Below are 15,199 nucleotides of genomic sequence, written 5' to 3' on the forward strand. Positions count from 1 at the left end.
GTGCTACCTTGACCCCAAAGCGCATACCCACATACTGGCTGTTGGGAGATGTAGTTCTGGAAGCAGGTCTGTCGACGGGAACTAAGCTCCTAGCAGTTGCACCTGCAAGAATATTACAAGCATGATTATTTTACCTTGTTCTTGCTACAGGATATAACACTGGAACATGCTCTCATGGAGGGAAGTTTGTAGATAAATTTGAGTAATTCTTGGACATACTTTAAAGTGGTGCATAAAAAAAAAAAAATGCAGCGGTCTGTTCCCTTCAGTGGCAAAATGAACACCCTTTTCATCAACTCAAGATAATGTTTAGTATTTGAGGCTCTACTGCAGAAATGTTATAGCAGGTTGGTATAGTTAATCACCATCAGTTCTTTTCATTACTAAAGAGAAAAAAATAGACGCTAGAGTGACTATAATTGGTGGTTCTGTGGCTTAAGATACACATTTTTGAAAGATCTGTCCATACATAATATTTTGCAAGAAGCCCATTCATGAAACTCTGTGTAAGCAGTTTACCTGTCTTTGTGTTCATGAATTTCTTCCAAGTCAAATTTCCACCCCACAGAGGTATGCAAACTTAAGCAGCCAAAGTAAAAGCTTTGTGCTTGGACCATCTCCTAAAAAGAGCATTTTATTTTACTGTTCCTAACCTGGATTAGAATATTAAAACAAATGAGTTGATTTACTAAAACAGGAGAGTGCAAAATGTGGTGCAGCTGTGTATACCAACCAATCAGCTTCCAGGTTTTATTATCAAAGCTTGGAACAAGTTAAAGTTAGAAGATGATTGGCTACCATGCACAGCTGCACCAGAGTTCGCACTCTCCAGTCTTGGTAAATCAACCCCACTGTGTAAATCTATGAAATTACTCTTGATTGTGTGACAGGATCAACAAGTATTTATGCACTTATCAAACAAATATAAAAAAAACATTGTCAATGATATATTAAATAGACCAAAATACACTATAAAAGAGAAGTTCATTTTACATACACTTTAGTACTGTATGTATGTACAGTAATAGTCAAAATATTGGCACTCCTGCATTTCATAATGCACCACTTCACCCAGAAAATTGTTGCAACTACAAATGTTTAGGCATTCTCATAAGTTTTGTTTGTATTGGTATGAAACAAAAAAGTGGCGAAAAGCCAAATATGACACATTCCACGCAAAACTCCAAAAATGGACTGGACAAAATTGACACCCTCAGTATAATACTTGGTAGCATATCCCTTGGAAAAAATAACTGAAATCAATCACTTCCTGTAACCATCAATGAGTTTCCTACACCTCTCTACTGGAATTTTAGACCACTCTTCTTTCGCCAACTGCTCCAGGTCTTTCAGATTGGAAGGGTTCCTTTTCCCAACTGCTGTTTTGAGATCTCTCCACAGGTGCTCTGTGGGGTTGAGATCTGGATTTTTTGCTGGCCAGTTCAGTACTCTCAAGCGCTTTGTCTTAAACCATTTCTGTGTGCTTTTTGACGTGTGCTTATGGTCATTGTCATACTGTAAGACCCATGACCTCTGACAGAGCCCCAACTTTCTGACACTGGGCCCTACATTGCACACCAGAATTCTTTGGTAACCTTCAGAATACATAATGCCATGCACAGAGACATTAAGTGCCTGAAGCAGCAAATCAAACCCAAAACATCAGTGACCCTCGACCTTGTTTGACTGTAGGGACTGTATTCTTTTCTTTAAAGGCCTCATTGCTTTTTCTGAAAACAGTGGAATGATGGACTTTACCAAAAAGCTGTAATTTTGTTTCATTTTTCAACAGCACTTTCTTCCAAAAGGATTTTGGCATCCTCAGGTAAGTTTTGGCAAGCCTCAATCTGACTTTTTTATGTTTCTGTGTCAGCAGTGGGGTCCTCCTTGGGTCTCCTACCATAGCGTCCCTTTTCATTCAGATGGTGTCGTATAGTGCGAGATGACATAGTTGTACTCTGTGTCTGAGGGTCAACTTGAATTTGGAAGTTGATCGAGGTTTTTTATCCACCATTTGAACAATTCTTCATTGCAATCTTTGATCACGTTTTCTCTTTCATCCACGTCCAGGGAGATTAGCTACAATGCCATGGACTGTAAACTTCTTGACAATGTTGAGCACAGTGGACACAAGAACATTAAGATCTCTGGAGATGGACTTGTAACCTTGAGATTGTCCATACTCCAATCCTCAGACAATTATTTGCTAGTCTTTCTCTTCATGCTGCATGTGGCACACAGAGACACACAACAGAAAGTTTGTCAATTTTTTTGCCATTCTAACTGGTTGCCAGAGTGATTTCTATATTGTTATCACTTGTTAATTGATTCAGGTGAGTTTAATTACAATTACAGGAGCATCACAAACTTTAAATGCAATTATTTCTTACAATTTTGAGAAAGTGCCAATAATTTTGTCCACTCCATTTTTGGGGTTTTGTGTGGAATGTGTCAGATTTGGCTTTTTGTTGCACCACTTTTTTGTAATGACAATACAAACAAAATAAATAAACATGAGAATGCCTAAACGTTTGTAATTGCAACAAATTTCTGGGTGAAATGGTGTATTATCTGACAGAAATGCAGGGGTGCCAATATGTTTGACTGTAAATGCTGGAAGTCCAATAACAGACCTTTCAATCTGTTCATGGGAATAGTGGACAGTAAATGTATAATTACCTTTGCAGACTTCTCAGCATTTGCTGGTCTCTTAACCCCTGCTGCATGAATTCTCCAACTACACTCCTTGCCATTTGGTCTCATGTAACTGTGCCCTGTGGGCTTCTCTACACTAATGACTTAAAAGACAGTTTGTGCCTCTTGGCATTCTAAATTTGGTCTATGCATTCTGCTAATGCAGTATGTTAACATTCTATAAATATATATAGTGGGGAGCTGAGAACCTGTGAATCTGAAACCTCCAGAAGGAGCCAAGAACTTGGTAAAGAAAAAACGAAGGTTTCATAGCATTCATGTTTCAACAGCCGCCGCATCATCCTAAAATGTGCTGCTAAATTAAACCAGTAAATAATCCTGATGACGTATACTGCAAGGCTGCCCACGGACAGCTTGATCAAAGCAAGTGATGGCCCTGATGTCGATCACTGCTTGTGATTATCAGGGCACTTCTGTGCTAGAAGAAAAGAAAAGCCTCTGGCAATAGAAAGGGCTCATTATTACAAAGTGAGATTATTGAGATATGGTGAAGGAGAAAATTGTTAAATCGTCGCCTTGGAACAGATTGCCTGAGGATGGACAGATGTATCATCCAGCCTGTCTGCGAGAGATCTGTCCAACTACGACAAACCCAAAATTGTATATAATAGCCATGGCCAGATCCAAAATGCTTTTGCGCTTTTTTGTTTAAGTTTTGATGCACTCCAGTGTTTAGAATGAAATACTGCATAATTCTAACTCATAGAAATTTCTCCCAAACGACTGCGCCTTAAGAGAGCATAGCTTCATCCAATTTCCCAGGAAACATTATAGCATCAAGCTTTAAAAGTAAATCACTAACGTCATAGCCTAGGTTATTGTGTTTCCTCCACCATAGTGGGGCACTGCTTGGGAACTGGTGGTGCTGCGCACTTCCCAAGTGCTGGGGGGGGGTTGCAGAATCTGATTTTTGCTTCATTTTTGGTAACCATCTAAGCTAGGGGCGAACTGACAACTCATGGGGCCCCCGGGCAATAGGGGATCATGGGGCCCCTGTGTCCTTGCCCAAACTCAAAAAAGCCTATCAAAAAGGTACCAGGGGCATCTCATGGGGCCCCCTACTGACCCCAGGCCCTCAGGCAGTGCCCGAGTTTCCAAATGGTCTGTCCACCCCTGATCTAAGCACTCCCCTGATGGGTGGTGGTATTACAGAGCCACCTCTCTTTTCCAGACCAACAAGTGCATTGGCCAGCTGGAGATCTGCTGCCTTGTTGTTCCTGGGGCAAGGGAGCACCTTGGAGCCTGTCCAGGTGTCAGGGATCGATGCTGGTGGTGGGGGCTCTGCTTGTCCAAGTCCTGGGTGGCGGGCAACGTAATTTCCAGGTAGGTCCCATGTCTGTAAATCCAATTAGATGGAGAACTTCAATAAAACACATGCACCATTTGAAAAAGAAAGATATTTAAAGCAGGACCAAACCCATTGATTTACCTTTTCTGAAACAGTTACATTTAAGGCATGCCATGATTGATAACTGTTACAGTTGTATGTGCCCTCAACCGAACTGTCAAGCCATCAAATGGCTAGGGTCATAACTGATCACATGTGCAGCACCATGTCAATTGGTAAGCAATTAGCCATGAATTATTAGTAAAAATTGGAACATCATGCGGGGCGACCCGGTATTGTCTTCTGTCATCCCAGAAAAACCCGAAATAGTTTTTAGAAAAGCTCCCATTCTAAGGAATAAAATATCCCCTAATATTATAGATCCCCCTTTTAAACCAACTTTTTTTTAACTCAGTGAAAGGCTTTTATCCGTGTAGAAAATGCGTCATATGCTCACACAGCAATAATCTCCCCAAGAAAATTGAAACATTTAAATCAACAGCTACAGGCAAATCCTATGACATACCAACTTTCATAACCTGTAACAGCCGTTATGCGGTATAACTGCTTGAATGTCCACGCCGCAAGCAGTATGTGGGTCGAACTACTAGGAGGTTGAGAGACCGCTTTAGGGAACATGTGTACAATATCAAGAAAGGGTTCAGAGAACATTCTGTTTCTAAACATTTTAGATACCACCATGGAAGGGACCCATCCTGTTTAAAATTCATGGGCATAGAAGTTATGGATGACCATTGGAGAGGATCCAATAAGAAAAGACGGGTGGCACAAGCTGAGACCAGATGGATCTACAATATGAATTCTTTTCATCCTAAGGGTCTCAACATCGATGTTGACATTATTTGTTTCATCGATAATAGTTAATCTATATAGCAGCCACTTTTTTTTTATCCTCTTCAGTTTTTCATTATAGCCCCTCTCACAGAGGTTGTTGGCAATTTTTGGTCTATTCTATTCTATATATATGTATACATTATTTATGGAATATCCGAGTATACCCCCAAGATCATTGCATACCCATAACATCATGCCTTTATTGTCAACACAATATTTGTGGCATCTTAACATTTTTATTGATTTTGACATGTAATAATTATTTTTATCTTTATAATAATTTTTGCATAAGGGAGTCATTTCACACTTTTAGCACATTGATTGGGTCACCATATCTACATTTTAGCATTGTTTTTGACTACTATACTTCCAGAAAGTTATTATTGATCCAATTCCTCGTATTCATCCCATCTGATTCTATACTATCTAAAGGTACATCATACACCTTGTTATTTCATGACATGTTAGTATTGATTTCAGATGTACATTTGACACATTTTGGTACTTTGAGGACTCCATTCAGGTATTTTTGCACTTTAATGACCCTATTTGGGTCTATCCTATTCTATTTTTTCTATATGGATAAGTCAGACCTTTGCGCCACTGAATATCTGCATTGAGCATTTAATCCCCCAGAGCTCCCCCTGGTGACCATTCCACTGTACTGAAGAGGCTGCACCCTTGTCCTTAAAGTGGACCTCCGGTTTGAGAAAATTTAGTAAAGACGATGTCCATTCATCCTGGGCTGGCTCTATTCGTATTCTGAAAGGGACCCCCTGGCAGACCTCCGTTTTGTTGATACATTGCGCAATTTCTTTGCGCTTCCGGTGAGTGCGCATTTTATACATACCCTGCCTCTCACTGAGTCTTACTTTAACTACGACCGTGGGAATATTATATTACCTCTGAGCTCTTATTTTGTGGACTAACAACCCATTTATGAACAATGCTACCATAAATTTGTCCGAATTGTACCTAGCGCTGCACTTATTTTATATACCATGTCATCTGCAGATCAAACAGAGGCTAAGATGGCAGCTTCCTTGGCTGTAAAGGATAGAATGGTTTAGTTCCACTTTATGGTCAGTAGCAAGGAACAAAGCTCCAGAGTTCTAGACAACAAGGCATACACAATGAAGTTCTGTCTATCCTAAGAACCTTCCCTCAGGAGCCATCAGACTGGCTTGCAGTAGTTGGATCTAAATTGTTACATTAGGTGTCTGATTTACTAAAATGAGAAGTGAGGTGAATTAATTTAAATCTAAATTTATGTGTAGGGGACTTGTTCCTGACATGGTGTTTGCAGTAAACGTCAGTTCATTTTACATCACTTTAGCAAATCAGGCCCAGGTGGGGTCATGCTTCTTCACAATGTAATAAGGTTCCAGATACCTTATTTGATGATTTTTACTAACCATTCTCTTTAAAGTAGAACTGAACCACCAGGGGTCTCTAAGAACAACTGCCCTAATGTGAAAGTATGCATAGCAAATGTTACAGTACTGTAAACTTACCTCTTAGTTTACCTTCATCCAGAGTTGGAGGTCCACATTCTCTGTCCAGTGCCATGCTCTCCCTTACTTCTTCTTCATCAAAACAGTCTTTCTTCAGGCATTGGGTATCTACTGATGAATTAAATTCAGCACATGCCATCTGGAGTAACATTGTTTGGCAGATGCTAAAAAATGTACACTGCATTACACATGCTAGCAATTTTTTTTAGAAGAAACTTGCTAGCATAACGATGGAGCCTTCTTGGCAGAAGAGACATATATAGTCTATTCTGCCAAAAACTTTACCTGCCAACAATACAAAGGGAGAGAATTCAGTTCAGAACTTGTGCACATGGCAATCTTGTGATTCTGCTAAGATAAGAGATAGAACATGTGCTAGTTGCTGCTTGGTGGATGTGGGGAAGGCACTGTATTGCTGCTAGTACTGAGCCAAACATACCTGGTTTGGTTAGGTATACTCTCGCTAAAAAACGTCAATGTTTGAATGTAAATCTTAATCCCATTGAAGTAAATCAGAACCAAATTTTCAAAATCAGTTTTTAAAGGATAAGGTAACCTTTCGTAACATGTTACATGTTACACCCATATTCAGGGTGTAACATGTTACATTCTGACCGGCCCCCACACAGGATCTTCTTCCTCCTCGCTAGCTGTCACAGTTTTAAAAAACCCGGCCCACCCAGCAACGTCATTCATTCACAAGCCTGTGCGGTTGTCGGCTTGTGATTTTCAATGAACGACCACAGTGCTCCACAGAGCTGTTGTAGTTCATTGAGCCTTCCTGTCGGTAGTATCTGCTTGCTTGTACGGCACGTACAAGCATGCAGATATACTGACAGGTCACGGGGAGACCTGCATGGCACCAGCATAATCGCTGGTGCAGTGCTTTAGAGGCTCCATAAACAAAAAATAATAAATGCACATTTTTGGACCTGCATTTATTATTTTTGTTAAAAGATGAACTTCTCCTTTAAAGCTAATAATCAAAAGATTGTGAAACAACAGGCATTGGTCTCTGGGCACTGTCAGGAGGATATGTACAGATGAAAAAACTTTGGAAAAATTAATGTTTAGCAGAGAAAGTCTTTTCAGGTGACTTAAAGGGCAACATTGAAACTAAATCCTTTAAATAACACATTTGGGGGGATGCCTTAAGCAACAGTATTGCCATATTGTCATCACTTAAATTGCATGTGTAATCATTTGTCCCCCTTTGTAATGTACAGTGCTAAGCAAACCATTGGCGCTTTATAAATACTGTATAATAATAATAATAATTTGTCTACTTTTACATTATTCCTTGTCTTACATACACAGCAGCAACACAATATGATTGATTTGCACTGAAAAAAAGCAAATAGGCTGTTCACTTCGCAATGGAATTTGCATGGAACTTTTTCTCCAGACCTTAGTCATTGTGGTGTAATTTCAGTTTGCAAAAAATACCCAATCACATGCAAGGACAATAACAAAACAGCATTTTTGCTTGCAGGTGATTGGAAGGTGGTAGTCAGCTGAGCTTCACCTCATTCACTAAGCTCTGGGGATAGTTCCCTTCCAAAGTAAACAGTTTATTTGCCTTTACTAAATCCACCCCAGCAGATCTAAAATCTATTGAAGGATATACACTTGGAAAATATGAAAGCTAAAGACATTAACTTTTTATAAATTGCAAAACAGTGGCAAACAAAGTGTGATAGCATAACTTGTGATGATCTTTGTAATATCACACTGTATTGTCTACAAACATTAGTAAAATGTCAATACAGAGTGCACCAAAACAGCTCAGAATCTCAAACCCACATTCCAAACAAGAGGCACTTGTTATGCTGAAATAAAAATTGCAATGCCATGTTGCAGAGCCTGTAGCCAGACAGATAGCGCAATGGCTGGAGAGTATGCAAGCAGCTTGACAGAGCACTAGGCAACAGTGTAATAGAGAGAGAGATGAGTCATTATTAACATAAAATTGTTAAAGTGTGTTACTTCAAAGACATCAGCCAGAAATATTATGCAGATTTGCTGCACATCATATAAGCAGTTTCACTGGGCCAGTATGTCAGGAAAAGAGACAAGGCAGTTTTTAATGTGAAAAATGCAGTTTAGTATGGCAGAGTCAAGAGCCATTATGATTTACTAGGCTACAATGCAAGTGGGAGAGACCAGTGACATCCCGAGGCAGGTGCGGGGGGTGCGCGCAACACCAGGTGACACCTACCGCACAGCATGACACCGGACCTGCTTCACGAAAAGGTAAGTTGTAAAGCAAGTCGACGATCCCCGCAGGATGGATCGGATCCATCCTGCGGGGATTGTTGGCTTTCTTTACAGCTTACCTTTTTGTGGAGCGGGTCCAGTGTCACCCCGTATAGGTTGCATGCCGACGATCCCCACATGATGGATAGGATCTGCAGATTGGGGAGCATAATGGATCGGACCAGGGGCGGACTGACAACTCATGGGGCCCTCCGGGCAATAGGGGATCATGGGGCCCCTGTGTCCTTGCCCACACCCAAAAAAGCCTATGAAAAAGCCAATGAAAGGTACCAGGGGCATCTCATGGGGCCCCCTACTGACCCCAGGCCCTCGGGTAGTGCCTGAGTGCTCCAATAGTCAGTCTGCCCCTGGATCGGACATCCGATCCATTATGCTCAATCTGCAGATCCAGATAATGAAAGCCGACGATGAAAGCCGACGATCCCCGCAGGATGGATCGGATCTGCGGATTGGGGAGCATAATGGATTGGGGTCTGATCCATTATGCTCAATCCACAGATCCGATCCATTCTGCGGGGATCGTCAGAGGGGGTGTCACCAAGTGTTATAGCATGGGGTGACACCAACCCTAGGGATGCCCCTGGGAGAGACTGGGGTAGGTTTTATCATGAAATTAAAAATGTCAGTGTATTTATTTTGAGGCTCAGAATGCACCCATTTGCTGATCAGCTTGCACTTTTTTTTGTTAGGATGCAGTGTCTGGGGGAAGGAACAAGCAGGAAGGAACATTTAAAAATATAAAATTACAGTATATTTTTTCAGAGACATTTGACAGAAAATTTGTACAGGTTTGCTGATTAGTATGTACTCTACGATGCAATGTCTAAGGAAGGGATCAAGCAGATTTCACCTGGCAGTAAAAATATGTTTCTTTTCTGAGGCAGAAGACAGAAAATTTTGTACAGATTTGCAGCACAGGTTTTGATCCCATTTTGATAGCTATTATTTCAGATAGGAAAAGCAGATTATGAAATTAAATAAATTGTGTCTTATTTTCTGAGACAGAAAAGAGAAAATGTACAGATTCTTATTCCGCACCACCTGCAGAAACATTTAGCGCGGCCCCTTGAAAGTGTGATAACAGCAGACTACAGTTGTAGAGGCAGGATGAGATAGTAATGCTGGTAGTGACAGGAGATGGTTATGGTGTCAGGCCAGCAGCAGTAGAAGAATATGTTAAGGGGGCAGGATGAGCTCACAGTGGCAGAAGATGGTAATGGTGGCAGGAGGCAGCACTTGTTAGAGGCCTGCAGGGAGATGCTTAGACTGCACTGTATAATGATGTTAGTATCAAAATCAAAATGTTATTGTTAGCATTGGCATGGTACTTATTGCTAATCCAGGACTGGTTAGTTTTTCCAAAGTTGAGTTGGTCAACTATTTATTTTTATTTTATGTACTTATATAGCGCCATCAATTTACACAGCGCTTTACATGTATATATTGTACGTTCACATCAGTCCCTAACCCTCAATGGGCATACAATCTAAGGTCCCTAACTCACATTCATACATACACATACTAGGGCCAATTTAGACAGGAGCCAATTCACTTACCAGCATGTCTTTGGAGTGTGGGAGGAAACCAGAGTACCCGGAGAAAACCCACGCAGGCACAGGGAGAACATGCAAACTCCAGGCAGGTGGTGTTGTGGTTGGGATTCGAACCAACGACCCTAGTACTGCCAGGCGGAAGTGCTAACCTTTTAGCCACTATGGACTCATGGATGTGGAAAGCACACTGGCTGCAGGGTAGCCCAGCTGCTCAATTGTATTCTGGACAAGCTCCATCAGCTAAGTGGTCCATCCTTGTTACCCAATATTCAAGAGCTTTGGCCGTTCAGAGGGTGTCAACATCCACCTTTAACCCCATATACTCATTTACCCTATGAATCAAATACTACCTATAACTGGCATGTGTGCTGGGTGCTAAAGAAAGACCTAAAAGCCTCACTTAGACAGCCAGCACCACCACTGCTTCCTCCTTTACCAACAGGAGGTTCCAAGCTAGGTTAGCCTAGAAAGTCCTGCCAGTCTCTGGAAAGGAAGTTAAGAGGTTCCTCCACATCATGTCCTGAAGTTTCATTTTTTCCTTCCTCTGTGATGGCAGGATAAGCTCTGCCATTTCCCCCTTATAACATGGATCCAAATGGGTAGTTAACCAGTATTGGTCCCTCTCCTCAATGGCCCAAATAATAGAGACCTTTTGCAGGCACTGAAGAATAAATTAACTCATTCAACACAAATTTCTGGAGGCAGAGGAGTCCTCAGCTATATCCCTACACCTCCATACAACTCCCAGGGTTTGAGAGGGTTGAAAATGTACTCCTGGAAGCCTACCCCATGTACTCAATGCTCTGAAACCATGTTCTTCCTGTGCATGGTGCATCCTCATCGGGACATAATCTGGATAAAGTGGGCCTGAAACACAAGGAAAAGGGCCCCTTTTGCAGCGATTACTGCCTCAATGCGGCGTGGCATGGAAGCTATCAGCCTGTGGCACTGCAGAGGTGTTATGGAAGACCAGGATGCTTCAATAGCGGTCTTCAGCTCTTCTGCATTGTTCAGTCTCATGTCTCTCATCTTTCTCTTGGCTAAAGCCCCATAGATTCTCTATGGGGTTCCATAGATTCTCTATGGGGTTCAGGTCAGGCGAGTTTGCTGGCCAATCAAGCACAGTAATCCCACGGTCATTGAACCAAGTTTTGGTGCTTTTGGCAGTGTGGGCAGGTGCCAAGTCCTGCTGGAAAATGAAGTCAGCATCCCCATAAAGCTCGTCTGTGGAAGAAAGCATGAAGTGCTCCAAAATCTCCTGGTAGACGGCTGCGTTGACCCTGGACTTAATGAAGCACAGTGGACCAACACCAGCAGATGACATGGCTCCCCAAATCAACACAGACTGTGGAAACTTCACAGTGGACTTCAAGCATCTTGCAGTGTGTGCCTCTCCATTCTTCCTCCATACTCTGGGTCCTTGGTTTCCAAATGAGATGCAAAAGTTGTTCTCATCAGAAAAGAGGACTTTGGACCACTGAGCAACAGACCAGGTCTGTTTTTCTTTAGCCCAGGTAAGACGCTTCTGACGTTGTTTGTTGTTCAGGAGTGGCTTGACAAGAGGAATACGACATTTGAAGCCCATGTCCAGGATCCGTGTGTGGTGGCTCTTGATGCACTGACTCCAGCCTCAGTCCACTCCTTGTGAAAGTCCCCAACACTTTTGAATGGCCTTTTCCTGACAATTCTCTCCAGGCTGCAGTCATTCCTGCTACTTGTGCACCTTTTTCTTCAACACTTTTCCCTTCCACATAACTTTCTATTAATGTGCTTTGATACAGCACTTTGGGAACATCCAACTTCTTTTGCAATTACCTTTTGAGATTTTCCCTCCTTATGGAGGGTGTCAATGATGGTTTTCTGCACAACTGTCAGGTCAGCAGTCTTTTCCATGATTGTGATTCCTACTGAACCAGACTGAGAGACCATTTAAAGGCTAAGGAAAACTTTGCAGGTGTTATGCCTTAATTAGCTGATTCGAGTGGGACACTTTGAGCCGAGAATATTGCACCGTTTCACAATATTCTAATTTTCTGAGATTGTGGATTTGGGGTTTTCATGAGCTGTAAGCCATAATCATCACAATTATGAGAAATCACGGCTTGAACTATCTTGCTTTGCATGTAATGAGTCTATCTCATATATTAGTTTCACCTTTTAAGTTGCATTACTGAAATAAATGAACTTTTGCATGATATTCTAATTTTTCGAGTTTCACCTGTATATTACAAAGGAATTATTCAAAAGCATTAAAATGTGCCTTTAATGCTCTGGGATGTATAGCTAGTAATACAGTATCTGTATATGTATGCATGTACCTGTGGATGGAAAACCTGTGACCAATCTGTTACACACAATCTGAAAAACTATGGACACACAGGAGACTCTGGAAGCAGAACATAGCTTCTCTAAGCTGTTGATGTGTCTCCTTCTTTCCAGTACTGTCAAAGGTCAGAGTGAGAAAGAGTGGTGGACCACTACATTGCATTTTGTAACTTGCATCATGAATTCCCTGTCTACCGTAGAGAGCTGAAAACAAATGTGTCTAAACTATCAAATGTAGCACCCTCCCAAATAGGCTGCTAGTTAAGTAAGGCAAATTTAGCTCTGTAGCATTCCTGTAATCAGTAGAGGAGCTTGTGATTATTTTAGGCTGCTCTGGCCTCTTCAGACTGCAAGTTTGATTGCTTCCCTCTGTCTTCTGGAGACTTCCAAATTTTGGTGGGTGGGAGAGTCAAATTGTCAGGAAAGCCCTGTCCATAGTGCAGATGCAGCTCCGAGGTGCATGTAGATGTACAGGCGCAGGCCTACAGGTGCCCACACAGTTGTGTGCATTTGTGCTCATATGCACATGCATGCCCAGGTAGATGTGCACCCGCCACTAATACTGGGGCCAAATGGACTATTTAGGTTTAGCTGTTGCACTGGCCAGATTCTGTCTGAGCTGCAGCATTCTTGTGTATCCTACGCTAGTTCCAGTGCTTGATTCCTTTTACTGACCCAACTTTCCTTGACCACAATAGACCGCTACCTGCCCTGACCTCAGCTTTTTTCTGGACCTTGCCTCTGCCTCTTGTCTTGTCTACCTGCTCAACCGCTGCTGGCCTCGGCCTGTGTCCTGACCATTTTTCTGTTTGCTGTTCATGCCTGATCTGACCATCTGTTACCGAACCAGCTTGCATGACCTTGCATCCTGCCGTGCCCTGACTGTCAAGTGTCTCCTGGACAGCATGCTACTTACCTTTTTCCTGCCAGCTTGCTCTGCACCACAACCAGTCATCTGCTAGGCAAGTGGCTGCCAGACTGCTGTCTGTCAGTTTGGGGTTCTACTACATCTGTATGCCTCTCACTGCCTCTTCCATCTGGTCCTTTCCTGGTGAAGCTCCAGCTACCTACCTGTGCAGTCTGCTGGACATCTCAGACACTCGTACCTCACCATACTTTCATAGCTACTGTCTCATTACCAGTGGTCCCTGAGCTGAAGCTGTAAGAGAGGCCTCCCTCTACACTTCAGGCACTATAACCAGGTACCTGTCAGAATCCTGATAAAGATACTTTATTAATAAAGGGTACAGTGTGCATGTTATATCAGTCTACACGTTATGGTAAAAAACCTTATTCATAGCCCTGTCAGAATCCAGCATCCATGTCCAAGCCTTAAAGAGGGACCTCCTTGCAATCAAGAACCTGCAGTTCTTCCAGATGGAAGAACGTGTGCAGTCACTCGCCTCACCTCTACTTCTACTACTTCTTCCTCAGCTGCTGCTCAAACAGGGAATTCTGCTGCTCCAGTGGTGGTGAAGTTACTCCTTGAACCCAAGGATCCCGAGAGTAAGTTCACTCTGCAACCATGGATGGTTTCTTTGGAATCAATTAAAGTGGGGTTCATTATTTCTCTGCACCAAGGTGAACCCAAGCTTGGGCTCACCGATTGCTAGAAGAAGATAACGCACAGCTAAACACCCTGTCGTCTTTATTCAATGCTATAGCCAAGCTTTACGGCAATCTGCAGTGAACCCCCACAGCAAGGCTGCAGAGCAGTGGAGGACTATATTTCTGGCTTCAGATGCAGGAGCGTAGACACTAACTGGAACAACACTGCCCTGCTACACCAGTCTCACCTTGGTCTCCCAGAGGCTGTAACAGATTGACTAGCTCAGGTCATAGTATCAAGTTCATTACTCTAATCACCTCATTCATAGCCCTGATCACCTTGGTAATCCAGACCGACCATCGAATCCATGAATGCAGACTGGAGAGGTCCTCTCAGCAGTCCTGTCCTGTATGGATGATGTCTAGAGTTCCTGCTTTTAACACTGCTCCTGCACCTGAGGCACTGGAGTCTATGCAGCTGGGGTTGATGCATCCCACTCTGTCACAGAAAGAATGCCAATGCCGCTTACAGGGCAACTTCTGCATGTACTGTGGAGAAGCTGGCCATTATGTAAGAACTTTCCCTGCTAAGCTGCATAAGTGCAGGTCTATATCTTCTGCTAACCAGCCACTTTTATCAGTACAACTCACCTAGCCCTTCTAATCTCTTTTCAGCTTCCGGGAAGAGCTATTCCAGTAACTGCAATTATTGACTCTGGGACATGCACATGTTTCATTGACTTGGCTTTTGCTGCACAATAACTGCAAGATAATTGGTATTTTCAGAAGGGGATATCAGTAGTGACAGCCTACATAGTGTTCTCTGCATAGTGTTCTTTTAAAGGAAAGCACACCAAGCAAAACAGCTAAATACACAAATAAAGTATATCAATGGGTGCTGTGTCCAAGTTAAATTTTTTGCACTCCCACGCAGCTCTGCGCTTGCACTGTGCTATAAGAAAGTGTTCCTGAGCATGCTGACATAATCACCTCCAGACTACCGTGATCCATGCTTAGTGATAAAAAGAGAGATTTGTGCTCAGACGTGGTTTGCACTCACACCAAAATGAGCTGTACTGGACCAC

The sequence above is a fragment of the Staurois parvus genome, unplaced genomic scaffold (assembly GCF_062004578.1).
Source record: "Staurois parvus isolate SC_StPar_1 unplaced genomic scaffold, SC_StPar_1.0 ptg000061l, whole genome shotgun sequence".
Taxonomy (NCBI): Eukaryota; Metazoa; Chordata; class Amphibia; order Anura; family Ranidae; genus Staurois; species Staurois parvus.